The sequence below is a fragment of the Rhyacophila brunnea genome, unplaced genomic scaffold (assembly GCF_057557595.1).
Source record: "Rhyacophila brunnea isolate RB1 unplaced genomic scaffold, BYU_Rbru_1.0 scaffold_6, whole genome shotgun sequence".
Lineage (NCBI taxonomy): Eukaryota > Metazoa > Arthropoda > Insecta > Trichoptera > Rhyacophilidae > Rhyacophila > Rhyacophila brunnea.
The window spans coordinates 30,805,582-30,823,478 of NW_028233276.1; the positions used below are offsets into that span (position 1 = coordinate 30,805,582).

The 17,897-nt window shown below is 38.5% G+C and overlaps 1 protein-coding gene and 1 long non-coding RNA gene across 2 annotated transcripts in view; both read left to right on the forward strand.

Annotated features, from left to right (window-relative positions):
- Sema5c (Semaphorin 5c) overlaps nucleotides 1–17,897 on the forward strand; it is a 459,820-nt gene that overhangs the window by 191,885 nt on the left and 250,038 nt on the right. The window lies entirely within an intron of this gene.
- On the forward strand, nucleotides 2,000–4,265 carry LOC147065533 (uncharacterized). Its single transcript, XR_015071746.1, has 2 exons — nucleotides 2,000–2,193; nucleotides 2,431–4,265. It is a non-coding gene; the product is annotated as an uncharacterized LOC147065533 (long non-coding RNA).

Here is a 17,897-nt window from a genome sequence, read left to right on the forward strand (position 1 = left end):
GCAAACGGGCTAGACCCGCAGTAACACACGATAAAGATGCGATTATGAATGCTGATCTTGTTTGGCCTTCTCTCAGTCTTCAAGGGAGCACTCACCTGGTGCAGAAGAAGACGACCCCGGCTCTGGATTCGGACTAGACGAACGCCAGACCCCATGACTGAACGCTGGACTCTGCAAAGCTGGACAGAAGCGAGATGTGGGGTGGGGAGTTGTTGGAGGCCTGTGAGGGCGGCGGTCATTGTTGTTGTTTGCTCGAAAGAAACACTTTTTAAATATACTTACTAGAGATTCCTTCACCCAGATCCCAAACCTGGTCTCGGTCGGTCGCGAAACCGCCGAAACCAGGTCCTCTCACACCAATCATGCTTCACTCCCGATAGGCACTTCATATAAAGGGGATAGACGCTAAAAACCGTCTAGGTGGCCCAAATGAATAAGCACATATCCTAAGTAAGTAAGCCCGCGTAATATGGGTTTATATTAAGCTTTTATTTTGTAGTTAAATTACCAATCTACCGAGTTCATATTCTTAGACCAACGTCAAGTAGGTATTCAGGCCGTCGGGGCGCCTCAAAGTTGAGCCCCCCAACGGTAGTTGGCCGAAGGATTGATATGCGCTGTCGGAGGCCTGGTGCCTCAAATATGCCGAGTTAACCACTGGCATATGACGCCTTATCATCCAGGCTAACTTTGTAGTACCCTTGTTTCTGGGTGAGAGGTACCTTCGCGCCGCTAGGGCCCGCAAAGCCGGCCGCCGCGGGAACGCCCCTCCCTCAGCCATGAAGAGCGCCACCACGCGGGGGGTGTGCTGTATCGATAGGTAATTCAACCACGAATCCGTCGATGCCTCGCACGCCTTCGTAGGTGCGTTTTTCGTGGGGCTGGCCCAGAAACACTGCGGTACTGCTTCATCAATTACACGATCTCAGTACTCCTAGGTACTCGAAGGACGTACATGACGAGTGAGCGACGCCGCCCGCCGGCGAGCGTCGACTCGCGCCCATAATTTTTCTTAGTCGGCCCTTACGTAGATGTCGCGGGTAATTAGTCATTGTACAATTTCCGCCACTCTCGTAAGGAAACCGTTAATTAATTTTGTCACCCGAAAAACGTTGAGCTAAGGGATGAAATCGGCCAGATTTGCATATAAACCCAATATTTTTAAATTCAAGATCAGTCGACGCCCGCATTTACGACCCTGAACCTGCGAAGGTCAGCGGCGTAATTTTCTCTACATTTTCACATACAAGTCGCCAGGACTTGTGAGGAGGTCCTCGCCCAGGTCCTGATACCTACAGGCAGATACCTACCTCTCTACCTACTGCCACTTTGACAGATAGGAGTGAAGTGTCACCCAGCGACTTAGTCGTTTTATTCGCGAGTTTTATCTTTTCATTACCGGACCCGGTCCCCAACCTTTTATCGCGGTGCCCCGTGTTCGCGCAATCTCGCTTACGGATAAAAATAGATTAATTCTCAAATAACTGAATAATAATTGTGTTAGTTATGTAATTAGTGTTATATCTTAAATAAGACTTTTTAATAATTTTGTGGTTTCGGACTTAGACAATTTGAACTTTGTGACCTTTGTGGACGCGGAACCTAATAAATTGTTTTAATATCGTAAAAAGTTCTTTTATTGGACTAGACATAGTGCCTACCTGTTCTTCCTACAATTTGAATGTACCTCCACTCCAGGCCCGGAGCTAGCCGCGGATTCGGAGGCCTACATCGTGGCGCCCAACAGTATGGTGCTGTCCAGGTCGCATTAACCTGGTCGGATCCCAACCCTGAGATCCACTGCAGCATCAAACATAAATAAAACAGTGAGTACGATTTTGGTGAAATAACAATTGTGTATCAAGCTCACCGGAAGAGCAGCGTAGTGCGAAAAGAACTTTTGTCGCTAATAAAAACTATATATAAAAAAAAAAAATATATATAATTATAAACACTTGTGAAATTTTCGTGAATTTTCAAAACACTTAGTGAAATTTTTGCGATAAAATAAAAAGACTTGTGAAATTTTTCGAAATTATCTAAACACTTATAAAAATTTGGTGTTAAAAACACTTGTAAAATTTTCGTGAATTTTCAAGACACTTAGTGAAATTTTTGCGATAAAATAAAAAGACTTGTGAAATTTTTCGAAATTATCTAAACACTTATAAAAATTTGGTGTTAAAAACACTTGTAAAATTTTCGTGAATTTTCGAAACACTTAGTGAAATTTTTGCGATAAAATAAAAAGACTTGTGAAATTTTTCGAAATTATCCAAACACTTATAAAAATTTGGTGTTAAAAACACTTGTAAAATTTTCGTGAATTTTCGAAACACTTAGTGAAATTTTTGCGATAAAATAAAAAGACTTGTAAAATTTTCGTGAATTTTCAAAACACTTAGTGAAATTTTGCGATAAAATAAAAAGACTTGTGAAATTTTAAAAATAAAACCCGTAGACTTATAAAAATTTTACGAAAATAAAAATATTGTGAAAAGTTCGCGTAAAATGCCGAACAAAGCGACGCAGCGATGCCAAACAAACGCTGATACCATCATATAACTTGTCAGCATGCGTAGGCAGAGGCCAGGATCGGTGAGACCCTTGTATACAGAATTACGGGGCGAAACATGAACGAGCAGACGAATCCGGACAGGAGTCCGCGTGCGAACGCGAACGCGGCCCCTGCGGGACCAGAGGCATCTGAAGGATGGAAGGCGGCCGTGGAGAGTGCGGCTAACACGCCCGGCACCGCATCATCAGCCATGGAGCTGACGATGGTCTTCTGTCAAGAATAGTGTCAGTGGGTGATGGGATGATGTCAGTGGGTGATGGGATGAATACGAAATGATGAATAGAGGACATGCATCGAGTGCCATGGAGGTGGACGAATATTATTGACTTTTCTTTGAAAGCGTAATAGATATATTCCTTTTTTTTGTAAACCTGAATAAAATTTATATGTCATGTCCAACTTTACTAGGTACTGTCACATGTTATTAGATTTAGGGGTTTTGCATAAGTCCAGCGACGCGTGTGAGTTGCACCGATGGATCCGAACGTGGGTGGCATATTTTGAGCCGGTAACCGTTTGGACCAAAGCCATGTGTCTAACAACACAGGAAATTAAAAAAAAAAAAAAAGTATACACGCATCAATTCGCTTCTCTTTTCTGTTGAAAACGAATCATAGCTTGGGCTTGTTATTTTAGCAAGATTAGTAAACATTAAATCCCAAGTCTGGCAGCAAATAATATTAAGAAAACAGACCGTAATATTAAGTCAATTTTTGTATGAAATCGCCATGCTTTGATGTGGACATACCAAGGCCGACGCGGTGGGCGGCGCGAGCCAGCTGCCCGCCCGAGAGGTGGAGGAGGCTGCGGTGAGACTACAATCGAACAGCCGTTCGACAAACGGTAGGTGCTCTGTATCGACGCCGAAGCTGGCGTCAACATTGTGTAGTAAAATAACCGACTAACATTGTGTCAACTCTGACTAATAATTATTATGCTAACCGATACAGCTGAATCTAGCACCCTGTGTAATCGATTGGTGATTAATACTAAAATTGAAACTAACAATTAAGAAAAATTAATAGTAATAATAATTTTAAATGTGCATGGGAGATTTTTATTGGACATATAACTAGTAGAAGCGGAGGCGGCGTGTTGCATCAATTGCCGTAGCTTCTGGTGGCTTTGACCACGCGCTCAGGCGCGACACGACGTCCCAGAACCTGTGCACCGTGACTGGGATGACCAGGCGGAGGTGGCCAGAGTGCCCCTCGCGTCAAAGACCATCGCCAAGGTTCACCGTGACAGGGGAAGATTTAATCTTGGTTGGCGAGAAACGATCGCCTCCCCAAGACACTGCATCGAGGGAGCCTGAAGTGATCGCGAGCGCACTGTCGGGGCACACTGGAGTGCGTTGATGTGTGATAGTGACACGTCGCCTCATACAAAATAGGTTCTGGCAAGAGTGGCGAGTTGCGTCATTTGCCGCAGCTTCTGGTGGCTTCGACCACGCACGTAGGCGAGACACGACGTCCCTGAACCTGTGCACCGTGACTGGGATGACCAGGCGGAGGTGGCCAGAGTGCCCCTCGCGTCAAAGACCATCGCCAGGGTTCACCGTGACAGGAGAGATGTAATCTTGGTCGGCTGGATACGATCGCCCCCAAGACACTGCATCGAGGGAGCCTGAAGTGATCGCGAGTGCACTGTCGGGGCACACTGGAGTGCGTTGATGTGAGACAGTGACACGTTACCTCATACAAAATAAATTCTAGCAGGAGTGGCGTGCGAGCGTCGTCAGCCTGAGCTTCTGGTGACCTTGGCGGTGCCCGTAGGCGAAACGCGACGTTCCAGAACTCACGCACGGCGTCTGGATGATCGACGAAGTTGCGCGGAGTAACCTCTCGTCCAGTGATCGCCGGAGGCTGCCGTGGTGAGGGAAGGTGGAATCCTGGGTAGCTGACTCGATCGCGCCCAGGACAGAACGCCGCGGAAGCGTGGACTAGCCATGGACACTCCGTAGGGGGGCGCTGGAGGGTGACGGTGGACGGCCGTCGCACGTAGCTCATGTGCAGCGTAGCAGGATGTGTGATGGTCCATTTTGGTTTCTTTTACAGGTTCTTTCCTGTTCCGCTTGGCGGGACGCACGGTAGGAGCCCAGAACTATACGTCGTTGTTTACTACCGCTATCCGGATGCGCGCCAGAAGGGTCACGCACGTAAGGCAACTAGTTGTGGGCCAAAGGAGTGCACACCTTAGCCCACTAAAACTCTCAAACAGAAGGCTCTTACGTGACGTGACAGCAAGGACACCGCGCGCATAGATGGGACAGAGGCCCAGGGTAGCGGAGTATTCACACGAGTATGAGTTGGGTTCCACCGCGTCGAAATGGAGTAAGCGGAACGGCGATATTTTTTGTTTTTTGTTTCTTTACTAATATCTATTGCACATGTATATTTTGTCTTCTTTGTTATATGTATGTACCAGCGACGTCGAGTATACGACCGGGGGAATCTCCCTGGCGTATGATTCTGCAGGTCCCAGAACGGGCTGCCTGGCTCACACCGGGAAACCTGTACACCCACCCCTGACGATGGACTGGTGGAAAGGATACTTTCTTAAGATCCTGTCCTAGAAAACACTCCACGTCAGGAGGGTGACAGGCAGACTATTTCGTCACCAGCAGCCCGGGAATGAACTCCCATTTTTTGCCTTATATAAAATTTCGTTTTCTTCTTTTTCTATATTCTGTACCCGACTCTGGGCCAATAAATAAATAATAATTACCCTTTCCTTGTCATGTGCATGCCGTAGCGTGTATGATTATTTTAGATATTTTTTTTTACGTTGATAATTGTCTGTTTTGTCTTGTGCATGTATTGTTTTGTCTTGTGAGGCGGAGCCAAGGGGGGCCGGTGGCTAATTGAGGTCAGATCCTGGCGGTGGTTTTGCTTTGGTTGGGGGGATTTGTCACCGACAGGTTTTTCCGCCCCTGTGGGGGGCGCTCCCATAAGGAGTAGTGCCACCCAGCCGCTCGGTCTGACCCTGGTAGTCAATGCGCCACCGATGAAATGATGATGACCCTTGGCAAAGCTGAACAAAATATTTCATATGTAAAGTCCCGCAGTTTGCTCTGACAGGCCCCACGGCTTCTCAGAGTGAACTGTGGATGGTTAAGTCGGTCGCCATTGACCATGTAAATAATAGGTAATAGGTAATATAGTATAAGATTAAATTTTTGTTTTGTTGTCAAATATGGTAAAGGGTAATTAAATTAAATAGGATTTGTTTATAATAATGTATAGTGTAAATTGTAAGATATTCATATGTAAGGCAAAGGATTAAATAGTAATAAAGGGGGACTTATGGATGGGCGTTGAGGGTATGTAATTAGATAGTTAAGATGTACGTAGCGATAAGTGCATATAGATCGATGTCGCTACGCGACGCACGTACACGGCACAGTAATTGTTAATATATGCTCATAGGCCTGTTGCGAAGGCTCCCTTTTGCACGTATGTGCAATCACAAAGCATAGCAACACCTAGGCAATCATCGATCCGATTATAATCACGATCCCGCGCAATTAATTTACATATCAATTCCGTTCATTAATATCCGCGGTCATTCCGCGCGCGGCGTTTCCGAATCGGTATTCTGGCAGCTTTCCTGCTCGCACATACGACGGCGTCTCTGTCGTATGTGTAGAAACCGATTTCGAGATACGAATTTGCTCGCTTTGCAGTGACAGAGCCCCTCTCGCTCGCGTGTATGACGGCATCACGCTCACGCGCGACGGGAGAATCGGATCAATGATTTTGGTCGATCAAGGAGACCACGTACTGGAATAAAGTGCGGGAAATCTTTGATCGGCTAGGTATGAGTATGTACTAAGCAATTATTACTGCCTATATGTTTGGTTGACGGAATGACATCCGTCAACTAGTCGTAAGTATGTGCCTGTGGCGACACCGAGCTATATTAGTTGTTAACGTGAGAAAGATTGCGCGACCAATACGTTTATATATTAGAATCAAGTAACTTCCCCGCGTAATATGGGTTTATATTAAGCTTTTATTTTGTAGTTAAATTACCAATCTACCGAGTTCATATTCTTAGACCAACGTCAAGTAGGTATTCAGGCCGTCGGGGCGCCTCAAAGTTGAGCCCCCCAACGGTAGTTGGCCGAAGGATTGATATGCGCTGTCGGAGGCCTGGTGCCTCAAATATGCCGAGTTAACCACTGGCATATGACGCCTTATCATCCAGGCTAACTTTGTAGTACCCTTGTTTCTGGGTGAGAGGTACCTTCGCGCCGCTAGGGCCCGCAAAGCCGGCCGCCGCGGGAACGCCCCTCCCTCAGCCATGAAGAGCGCCACCACGCGGGGGGTGTGCTGTATCGATAGGTAATTCAACCACGAATCCGTCGATGCCTCGCACGCCTTCGTAGGTGCGTTTTTCGTGGGGCTGGCCCAGAAACACTGCGGTACTGCTTCATCAATTACACGATCTCAGTACTCCTAGGTACTCGAAGGACGTACATGACGAGTGAGCGACGCCGCCCGCCGGCGAGCGTCGACTCGCGCCCATAATTTTTCTTAGTCGGCCCTTACGTAGATGTCGCGGGTAATTAGTCATTGTACAATTTCCGCCACTCTCGTAAGGAAACCGTTAATTAATTTTGTCACCCGAAAAACGTTGAGCTAAGGGATGAAATCGGCCAGATTTGCATATAAACCCAATATTTTTAAATTCAAGATCAGTCGACGCCCGCATTTACGACCCTGAACCTGCGAAGGTCAGCGGCGTAATTTTCTCTACATTTTCACATACAAGTCGCCAGGACTTGTGAGGAGGTACTCGCCCAGGTCCTGATACCTACAGGCAGATACCTACCTCTCTACCTACTGCCACTTTGACAGATAGGAGTGAAGTGTCACCCAGCGACTTAGTCGTTTTATTCGCGAGTTTTATCTTTTCATTACCGGACCCGGTCCCCAACCTTTTATCGCGGTGCCCCGTGTTCGCGCAATCTCGCTTACGGATAAAAATAGATTAATTCTCAAATAACTGAATAATAATTGTGTTAGTTATGTAATTAGTGTTATATCTTAAATAAGACTTTTTAATAATTTTGTGGTTTCGGACTTAGACAATTTGAACTTTGTGACCTTTGTGGACGCGGAACCTAATAAATTGTTTTAATATCGTAAAAAGTTCTTTTATTGGACTAGACATAGTGCCTACCTGTTCTTCCTACAATTTGAATGTACCTCCACTCCAGGCCCGGAGCTAGCCGAGGATTCGGAGGCCTACAGTAGGTTAGTAATTAAGGCATTTAATTGATATCTACCTATCTTGATTTAACATACAAAAATCGATAGCCAACATTATAAACGTAATTTCATAAGCATTTCATGTAAGAACTACTAGTTAAAATCATCGTAATTACGTGGGATGCCCGTAACTTAATTGGAAAAGCACACTGGCGTGAATCCAGCAGTTACAGGTTATGTCCCGTCGGGTGTTGTATTTTTTTCTAAAATGGATTTTTTCTAGTAGGTATATGCATATGTTTTTAAAATATGTACGTCCATTATATAAGTTTATTAAGTTAATGTAGGTAATGTGTTGTTAATTTATAAAACAAAGAATGAATACCTACTTATAATGTAATCAATGGCCGATGCATATTGAGTGAGATAATTTCGTATTTTTACTTAACTGAAAAGGTTACTAGGTATATCACCACGTCATACGACAGTTTCCTCTCCGGTCTAGATTTCATTTTACAATGCCTGCGTTTTTATACGAATTCCGAATTACAGCTTGGACATTTGCGGACCCTTTTGCTTTCTTATTGCGTTTTTTTCTTGATGTCTCTTCGTGTGATCGTTTTATCTTCATCATCATCAGCCTGGACCAATCCACCGGTGGATGCTTTTCAAGCAGATTCAAATCCTCTAACATATTACCTTATCCAGCTGCACCATAGATAGCTGAAAGTGTTTGACAGATTTACCGAATTCAATTAATTATAGATGTATTTAAATTTAAAACGTCGCTTTTTTATTTATCAATCTGCAAATCTCACTAAATATTATAGTAACTGTACGTGTTTTATAATACCATTTTGAACTTTTGCGTGTTCAAATATATATTTTTTTACAATATACATTATTAACACAACAAATGCATTACTTATAATATTTTTTAGACTCTTTGTGACCTTTACATTTCACGACAGCGGTGATTTACTATTTGACATTTTTATTACAACGATCGTGCTGATCCAATGGGTTAATCTCATCTGAAATTGGCAGAAGTAAATGATTGCTTTTTATTAAAACAAATCACTTTATTAGTATAAAACAAATATTATCAACGTTTTCAACGCTATAATAAATATTTGTTATTTTATATTAAACCAGAAACTAAAGTACCCGGCAGACAAATGCGTCGGGCTTAGTTGACAGTTTTGTTTCTTGCATAGTTTCTTGTTCACAAAACCTTGCCATTCTGTTCGCTGTCTAAGTTTAATCGGTGGATTAGCAAAATTAAATCCATGGGATAAAACGCTGGTCTGAATTAATTTCATTAATCGAAGTCTCGTTTTTCTAGATTCTGTAGAGGTCCTTTGTGCTCAGGATAAGATAAATTGATAATAGACATGGCTAAAGCTAATCTGACCCTGGAAAGTTGAAGCTTTTAACCGTTCCTCCAGGTTACTTCAAGCTTAGTTATAGGTACAAAGGAATGTAATACATTTACATGATTGTTTCTCAAAATATTGAGAAAAATATTTATTTTACTGTCTTGCACTGCTATCTTCGACGACAAATGTGTATTTTTAGTTTTAAACAAATAATTAAAGAGGATCTATATATAAATTAAGGCGGCAGACGGTCCATAATTATTTTTCAAAACAGTCGGATCTTGCATCTCAATTCTTATGTAAACTTGACGTACTTCTATCTCGCTCTCACAGTTAACACAGCCAAGAGAGGGGCTGTTAAAAGATAGCACTTTTTGACCGTTCAGACGGTTAACTTATTGTGATAATTAACTGCATGAATATATAAAGTGATAAATGTGATATATTTATCACATTGTAGCTATTTTTGGATCTTAAGTAATATGTTAGAATTGCCTTGCATGACCATAAAATGTCAATTGAATATCATCGAATAATTCAATATTAGTGTTAGGTATTTGTTTAACGGTGCAGGTATTAAGTTTGATGCCCTAAATAGGCTTTGGTTAAATAAACCTTATTTACATAATAGATTAAGTGGTTTGTGGTTTCAGACTTATTGAATTTCTAGAATCAGTTTCTTAAGTATTTAAATAATGGCAAAATGATAAAACATTAAAAATTGCGAAACCTCTTAATCTCTACTGTGAAATATTTCGTCTGCGGTCTCTGAAATGTAAATAATTCGGATAAATCGAGTTGCCTGTATAATAAATTTTTCTTATCAATTTCATTACTTAGTAGGTTACTTAATATTTTTTATTTTTACCAAAGCATTTTAAATCATACTAAAAACTTATTTATTATAATATCTCTCGATTCGTCTTTGGAGACTGGAATAAATCCAGATTAACAATAAATGGAAATTATGTTGACACTCACTAACTGTGTAAATGTCGAAATAGATATTATTTGTCGATAAATAGTATTGAACTACTATGTATTTCAAAATGAAATTCAACCAAGTAAATGATAGATTAATCGAAAAAAATACTTCAGATATGTAAGGGTCGCTCTGACGATTAGTTCATTTCTATAGGGGTTGATCCATTGGTCGATGAAGGGATCCTCATTTCCCTCGACTATTCTCGGTTCCTAGTTTTTCGCTGTACATCAACCAACTTTTATGAGGCGCTATGTCCCTGCGCATGTTAAGAGCATACATAGGTGAAACGGCAAATAATTTTCAACAGTAGGTGAGACGAAATTTCGCATTCGTCGCCAATCGGAGACCGGCAGTCGAGGTGTGAGCACGTCAATTTGTTTTGTGATGGCGTCGTAGGAATATATTCTTAAATCGTGTAAAGATGACTAAAAAACGTTACTCATGTTCTTGAAAAAGAAAACATGTCAATGAATATATTATTATTATTACTAATATAACACTAAACATAACATTAAATGGACGCATGTTAAATTTTTATGACAAATAGTATTTCGTTCGGCACGCGTCATTTGCACAATCCGTGCATCGCCTAGTCACGATCTTTTTAGACCATGCCTCAGCTGAAGAGCCTTAAGTGACCCTTCTGTATGACTACATTAATTGTACAGCGGGGTTATCCACTCCCCGAGTGACATAATTCAATCCATTGTCATTTCATCTGTTTAGTGACTCCTATCACATTGCGTACTCTTATCTGCCTCCTTATTTATTGGTTTCTTTTGTGGTCTTTCCGCGTTATGCCCATCATGCACCTTTACATGCCACGTTGCGTTACTTGTAATTTTTCGATCTCTATAATTCCATCTAAATTTAAAGGAAGCTAAATTGAAGAGATCCTCTCGCCTCCTTACATCGCCGCATTTTTTTAAAGCATTTAAATTGGTCACGCTCACACACGGTCCACATAGCAAAGAAATACTAGAAAATTAAATCGTACCAAAACGCACATTACTGGCGTTGTGACTTCTGGATTACCTAAACGCCTGTCGACAGAGAGTATGATGATAAATTGATAAGATAAAACAGTAATAAAAAACCTCATCTCCAGAGCATTGTGCTATTCGTCAGGTGAGATTACTTAGGTGTGACTAGGCGCCACCAAAAAGCCAGCAGATCTTGATTGAAGTCGTAAATTTGCTCGCGTAGGAGTCGAATAAAAAATCGCGGCCTGTTTTTGTCCAACAGGTTAACTCTAAGAGATTTGCTTTTTTTGTCACTGCGAGTGAGTTTGATGAAGGCGTGTGCGTTTCCGGAGTTTTTGCAAGTATTATAAATGACTTGGACAGTATTTGGTGCGAATGGTTAGTATAATAGCAGGATACTTGACTTAGCTATTAATCGCTACAAAGAAAGTCAACTCTATTTTTCGACAATCAATAATAGAAATTTAAGACAAGTTAGCATTCATTTTAATTTTTAAGTATAGGTATTTACCTGCTTAATAGATAAACAGTTTTTCGATTCGCATTCCAAATCGTTATAAGTACAATAAATTAAGCATTATTTTTCGACATGCTTATTAGACACATACTTACCATTTATTATTTATGAAAAAATGCAAAAGTTGTATAGTAGGTACCTATTTATACTGCAGTGGGTATTTACATCCACTATTTTAACCCCCCAAGTGGATTAGGCCGGAACCGACTTCTGGTGATCACATGCTAGGAGTTAGCTTAACTTTATTAATATTAATTAATAGATTTAGTTGCATTTTAAGCGTATCAAAATTCTAAATAGGTCACATGGCACCAAAGCTAGCGAGGCTTCAGGTAAGAGCCACTGTGTGAGGGTGCGTTGTTTAGATATTGTAATCACTTGCCGCTCACCTTTTAGCATGAGGTAAGCATAGTGTGCCTGCTGCAATTCCAAATTAACATTCCCAATTTTATTAAGTCACTATGCTGTAATCGTCTTTTTTTCAAAAAAATAAATGGGTACATCCTCGTTTAAAAATTTTGATTATTAGATTTGGCCCACTCCCTAGCTTATATTCCAACTATTTCTTGACGTAATAATAAGGCTATGATAGTGCATGATAAAAGGTCAATAGAATTTTCAGTCTGTAAATATTGTGTTATGATAGGTAGTTAATTTTATTTTCTGTTAATCCTTGGGAAAGCAATAATAATACATAGCTACCTATCATAATTTCTGGAGCGTATTTCGTTAAGACTTCTTAAACTTATTGGCTTTGTACCAACTAACGAACATAACAATATGGTGTTGGTTATTTAATTAGGTAATACTTTATATGGTAATACTTCCGATCACTGCATATAAATACTTGCCATTTAATAATATGTACGTAGGTATGTCACTGTATAAATACTTCCAAACAATTATTATTTGTCTGTTTTATTGCTTACAGCACAGTAACATTCCGATCATTATTTGGCCAAGCTTTACAGATGTTAAAGTTAGAAAGGACTGTTCGTAGAAATCTGACTGTTTTATTAGTTTTTTTTCCTTCTCGTTTTTATAGTTATTTGCACAGAAGCAATCTCCATTTATTATTTGCCACATTGAGTGACGGAATCACAGAACTGTAGTGTGCTCATGTAATTTCTTATTTTATTATGAATACATTATCAACGGAGGACAATTAAACGATTGTTGTTTTATTTTGTAAACTCTATAGTCTATCTATACATTGTTGTACAATGTATGTGTGTCAGGTATTAAGTCTTTATTGTAAATACTTTGTATGAATACACACATTTGAAAACATAATATTATCTGCTACAAATAAACTGTCATATACCTATGAGGTTTTAAAATTTATTTGCAAAATCAGAATTGGAAAATACCACATCCCAATTACTATTTTAAGCCATCACTAATGTTGTATCTAGTAGGTTATATCCCGAAGTGATTTATTTATCTTCTAGGCGTAGCTGTAAGGAGGTACTTGCCTAAAATCTCAAGTGTGGAGAAATATGGGATGAACTCTTCATCTATTTAAAATTTCAATGCTATACAGCCGTATCTTTCCAGTACGACAGCTCACGATGAACTGCAAAAATTACATGTAATCGTCAACACAGACCTGTAGATGAAGTTATGAAGCCAGATTTGGTTTATGACAGGTCATAGAACGCAAGAAATGCAAATCCCGCGCAATTTCTGATACTCAATGCGCATTTCGTTTACGTGATAACTATAATGGATAATATTAATAATATGATACTAAACATACATAAACTATTGAAAATAACATTGCTTTTAGTAGCACATGTTTAAGTTTATCCGATATTTATTTACTTTTAATAAAATTATACCTCGTTTCAGTCTCACAGAGAAGGCAACCTACTACCCATTATTTTTGTGTTCCCTGAGACCACCATTTCAATCAATTCAATTTAGTAGGTAAATACCTACCGAAAATTGATACGATTGTCTGGTTTTGATAATATACCTACTTACCGTTTTATAGAAGTTACTCGTTATTCTTAATAATATGAATTAAATGTCTTGTGGATTTGATTATGTTCTATCACTTCCCTCCATTTTGGTAAGAGAATTTTTCAACTGTTACTTTGTGTTTTTTTTTTGTCTGGATTCGGGATGGAAGGTGGATAATTATGACACCGGAATTGTTATCAGAAACGGCGAGGTTTATTTAACGTTAATATTACTATATGGTTACATTTTTAATAATTTAATTCTACGGAGGGCGAAATGTACGCGTTTGCGATTTTGCTGCTCGTAGCGTTCTGTTTGTTATTATTTATTTTCGTAATCAGCGCTTTATTATTTGTTGGCTTCGATACCGATTCGGGCCTCTTCAGATACACAAAGACATCCCCAAATGGGAACCATACGGGGGTGTCACAGTACCTACGTCACAAATGTGGATAAGTATTTGTCTGGAATTGAAATTAGATGCCTGTTATTTGTTTATTTGTTTACAAACAGCGTTATGCACTTCTAATCCTTGGTTTCAAGATTGTAATGTAACAATCATCAAATTAAATATTTGTATACTATTTTTTGTTTTGAATGTTATGTTTCAAGATGCATTCTATTTTTGAAAAACACTTACAACTACTTCGTGATCCATATCTCACCTAAATTGCATTGCAGTGCATCTTAGCCGTTGGGGCAATTTAAACACAATGGACGGCGTGATAGAGGAGTCGTTTATTTATATAAAAATTCGCTTATCTTAAAAACGAACCATCTCCATTTTTTTCAATTAAATACTCCACGATCCGCCATTGTTTCTGTGTGTCACGATTTCTAGAACACACTGTAGCTCGTTTAAAAAATGATAGACTTCACAGTGATTTAGGAGATGCCACAATGGTTTAACAAGCACCGTTTCGGATCGTAGACTCTTGACGCACTCCCCATTCTCTTTATTGGGTGTTACTAGCAGTAAAGTACCACAAAAATAAGCCAGATATGATAAGAAAATAGGCTAGGTAGATCTCAGAAAAGAATACTAGATTTTATAAATATTCTGAAAAGGGTATAGATCATAATTTAAGTCTAAGTCTACAGAATATATTGAAAAATAGTTCATTATTACGCAAGTAATTAATTACTTAAGTCATACGACCAATAGAACACAACAGATACCTACGACACTTTTGGTCACCACTGAAATTGGTATCGTATGTTCCATTTACTTTATTGGTAATACATTCATCACTGTTCTGGCAGAAAACACTAATTCGAAAAAATGACATATTGAGTTAGTACCAAAATGTTCCTTATTTCAAAAGTCATCCTTTTTACAATTACTTAATAAACTCACATGATAGACCATTATTTCAAACATTTTAACAACTTTAAAGTTAAATTACTCAAAACTAGTATTCTCCAGTTAGTGTGTTCTGCCAGAACAGAGACGATTATATTAATTATAAGGTATAAGAAGCCAGCATGTTGATTTTCAAGCATAATGGTGTAATATTCCAGGTTTTTTGTTGAAAATGTTAAGCTGTTTGCAGTGTCGAAAAATGCTAGATTTAACGGTATAAGCCTGAGGGGTATTTTACAATCTATATGTACCTATATTAAAAATGCTAGATCTGGCAATAAAAACGCTAAGTTGGCAATGCTGGTTACCGTAGCGTAGAATTAAAGAGTAGGTATGTATGAATATTAAATATAACTCACATTTGAAATATTTTGCAAAAGAATTTTTTGAAACAGCTTACTTCAGTTATTTATTATTTATATATACAAGTTTATACACCATTTTTTTCATCAATAATCCTACTAAAATATGATGTACCTATACATTTATCCATAAATAATTACAAGATAAAAAGAACTTTTTATATACCTACCACGTTTTTAAATTTTCTATTGAATCATATTATAAACTTGACAATTCTATGTATTAATAATTTAGGACAAATAAGGCAATTGTCAACAAATCATTTTTTTCGCTATTTTGCAACAAACAAACAAATATAGAATACTGAAATGTCATTTTGATTTCCGTAGTAACGCACGAATATATTAATAATTTATTTGCTAGGAACACCCCCTTAGGAACCAATAATAGTGGATTGGATTACGGATTTCTTCCGAAATAACTTTTCATACAAAACAGAATTAACTGAAAATGAATTCAATTCTAGTTAAAGATGGCTAAAAGTATTAAAAAAATGCATAGGCATCGTGTTCTGATATATTCTAAAAGTTTCAAATGCTAGTCGGGAAGTTAGTTAAAGTACTCGATAAACAACCACCGGACAAACAAGAACACGAGCTAAGAAAAATGTGGTAAATAATAAATAACTTGTAAATTGTTTCAAAGAACTCTCTCGTAAAAAAATATTATGTAAGTTAGAATAGTTCTGCATTCAGCTGTTCGGGAATAGAAGACATGCGGTATTATCTAAATCACAAGACAAATCGATAAATTATCCTAATTATCGGATGTATTGTCACTACGGAGGCCTCCCCATGCTCTTTGCACGCTTATCGGTATCTAGTTCTAGTATCGTACTTCGGGTACATATGTTAAATACCGACCTCTTTAATCTAAGACCGAGGGTTAATACTACATTATACCAAATGTAGGAATGTTTTTAATTTATTTTGTGCCTAGTTCAAAAATGTTTGCGACGCTTTTAGATCGCCTACAATATGGCACATGTCCTGTCAGAGTTATTTCACTCGGACGTTGTGATAAATAACTGGATTTTCAAGAGATAAAACGAGCCCAAGCCATTAAAATTATATTTTCAGCTGGTTCGCTATTTTTATAAAACATTTCTCAACATTGTGGGTGGTTCCAATTCGATGATTCTGTAGAATTTACTGCAATTTTGTTATAAGCGCAATAAATCAGACAATTCCACGACTTAATGGTAAAAACTTACTACCGTTTGTTGTCATTAATATTTGTATGAATTGTATGTTATGACGTTTTTCCTTGTATCCGACTTCAAAGAATTCCGGTCTACATTCAATATAAATATAACCAGTTATGTAGAATTGTAAATACATTCGCAGAAATTTAGCCGCCAATATATTATATTGTCATCAGGTCATCACTATTCCTGTCCTCTTGACGATGGGACCTTTAAATTGATCCTGCATTTTGAAGCTTTGAAGAGTTTAAAATGATTGTGATTACACAATTGCACATAACAAGTTGTTGACTCCATTTTTGACATGCATTGGTCTAGTAATGCTAGTTTGTACAACTTTTATAAACGCCCGCCGACACAACCACCAGACGTTGAATTTCAAATACCCCTGTACACACCTATATCAACGATTGTTTTTGCGCGCAACCTAAAATTCTACAAGTAGGTGATAACCTATAAAATCGTCAGGCTCGAGAATTTTTGGAAGATGTCAGTTACATATTTTTAAAAATTGTTAACTCCACCTCCGAGTTCAAAGGAGAATGTGTTAACTCCACTCCCCTGAGAGTCTCTCACCAATACCTACAATGACAAAAAATTATGTCTTATTAATTCATTTACTTGGTAGAATTCCATTTTCAAGAAATGAAAATATAAATAATATTAAATTCTACAGGTTTTTTTAAAAAAGGCTTTGTCGATAGCTATTTCGGTTGTGACACCATTATCAAAAATGAATAAAGAAATTATGTCATTTGTCACATGACCTAAGTTTCTATGGTACATTTATGTATGAAATTCAAACAGTTCTTTCTGGGTTTCCAATAAACTACACCAAATATTCATATTTTAAAGCATTTAAATGATTTATCTTTCAATTAAAGTCAAGCATTGACTGATTGAAAATGAAGTAAGTTTAAAATATGTCAATTCTATTGACTGGTACTGTGACGAATCGACCGTAATGAAAAAATAGTAAGTATGATGAAGTTCCGACGTTTTCAGCGTTGACGACTTTCTGAGTAGCCTACATATTTACCATTAAACCATACAATTAATTACTACATCTATGATTACAACGATGGAGTAAAAATGTTATGTTCATTATATTATTTAACCACAACGACTTATCGTTTTATCGAAACCGTGAAAATGTGAGTTAACGTCTTTTGAATAGAATAGGATATGATATTATTATTCAATGCTACAGCGAGGTGAGTCCTCGACTCCGCAACGTAGCATTAATAAATAATAATATTAATATAGTAGTGCAAAGTTAACATTTTATTATCTTAATAAAACATCAAAACATAAAACAAAAATAATTTCAAAATCCATGTTTAT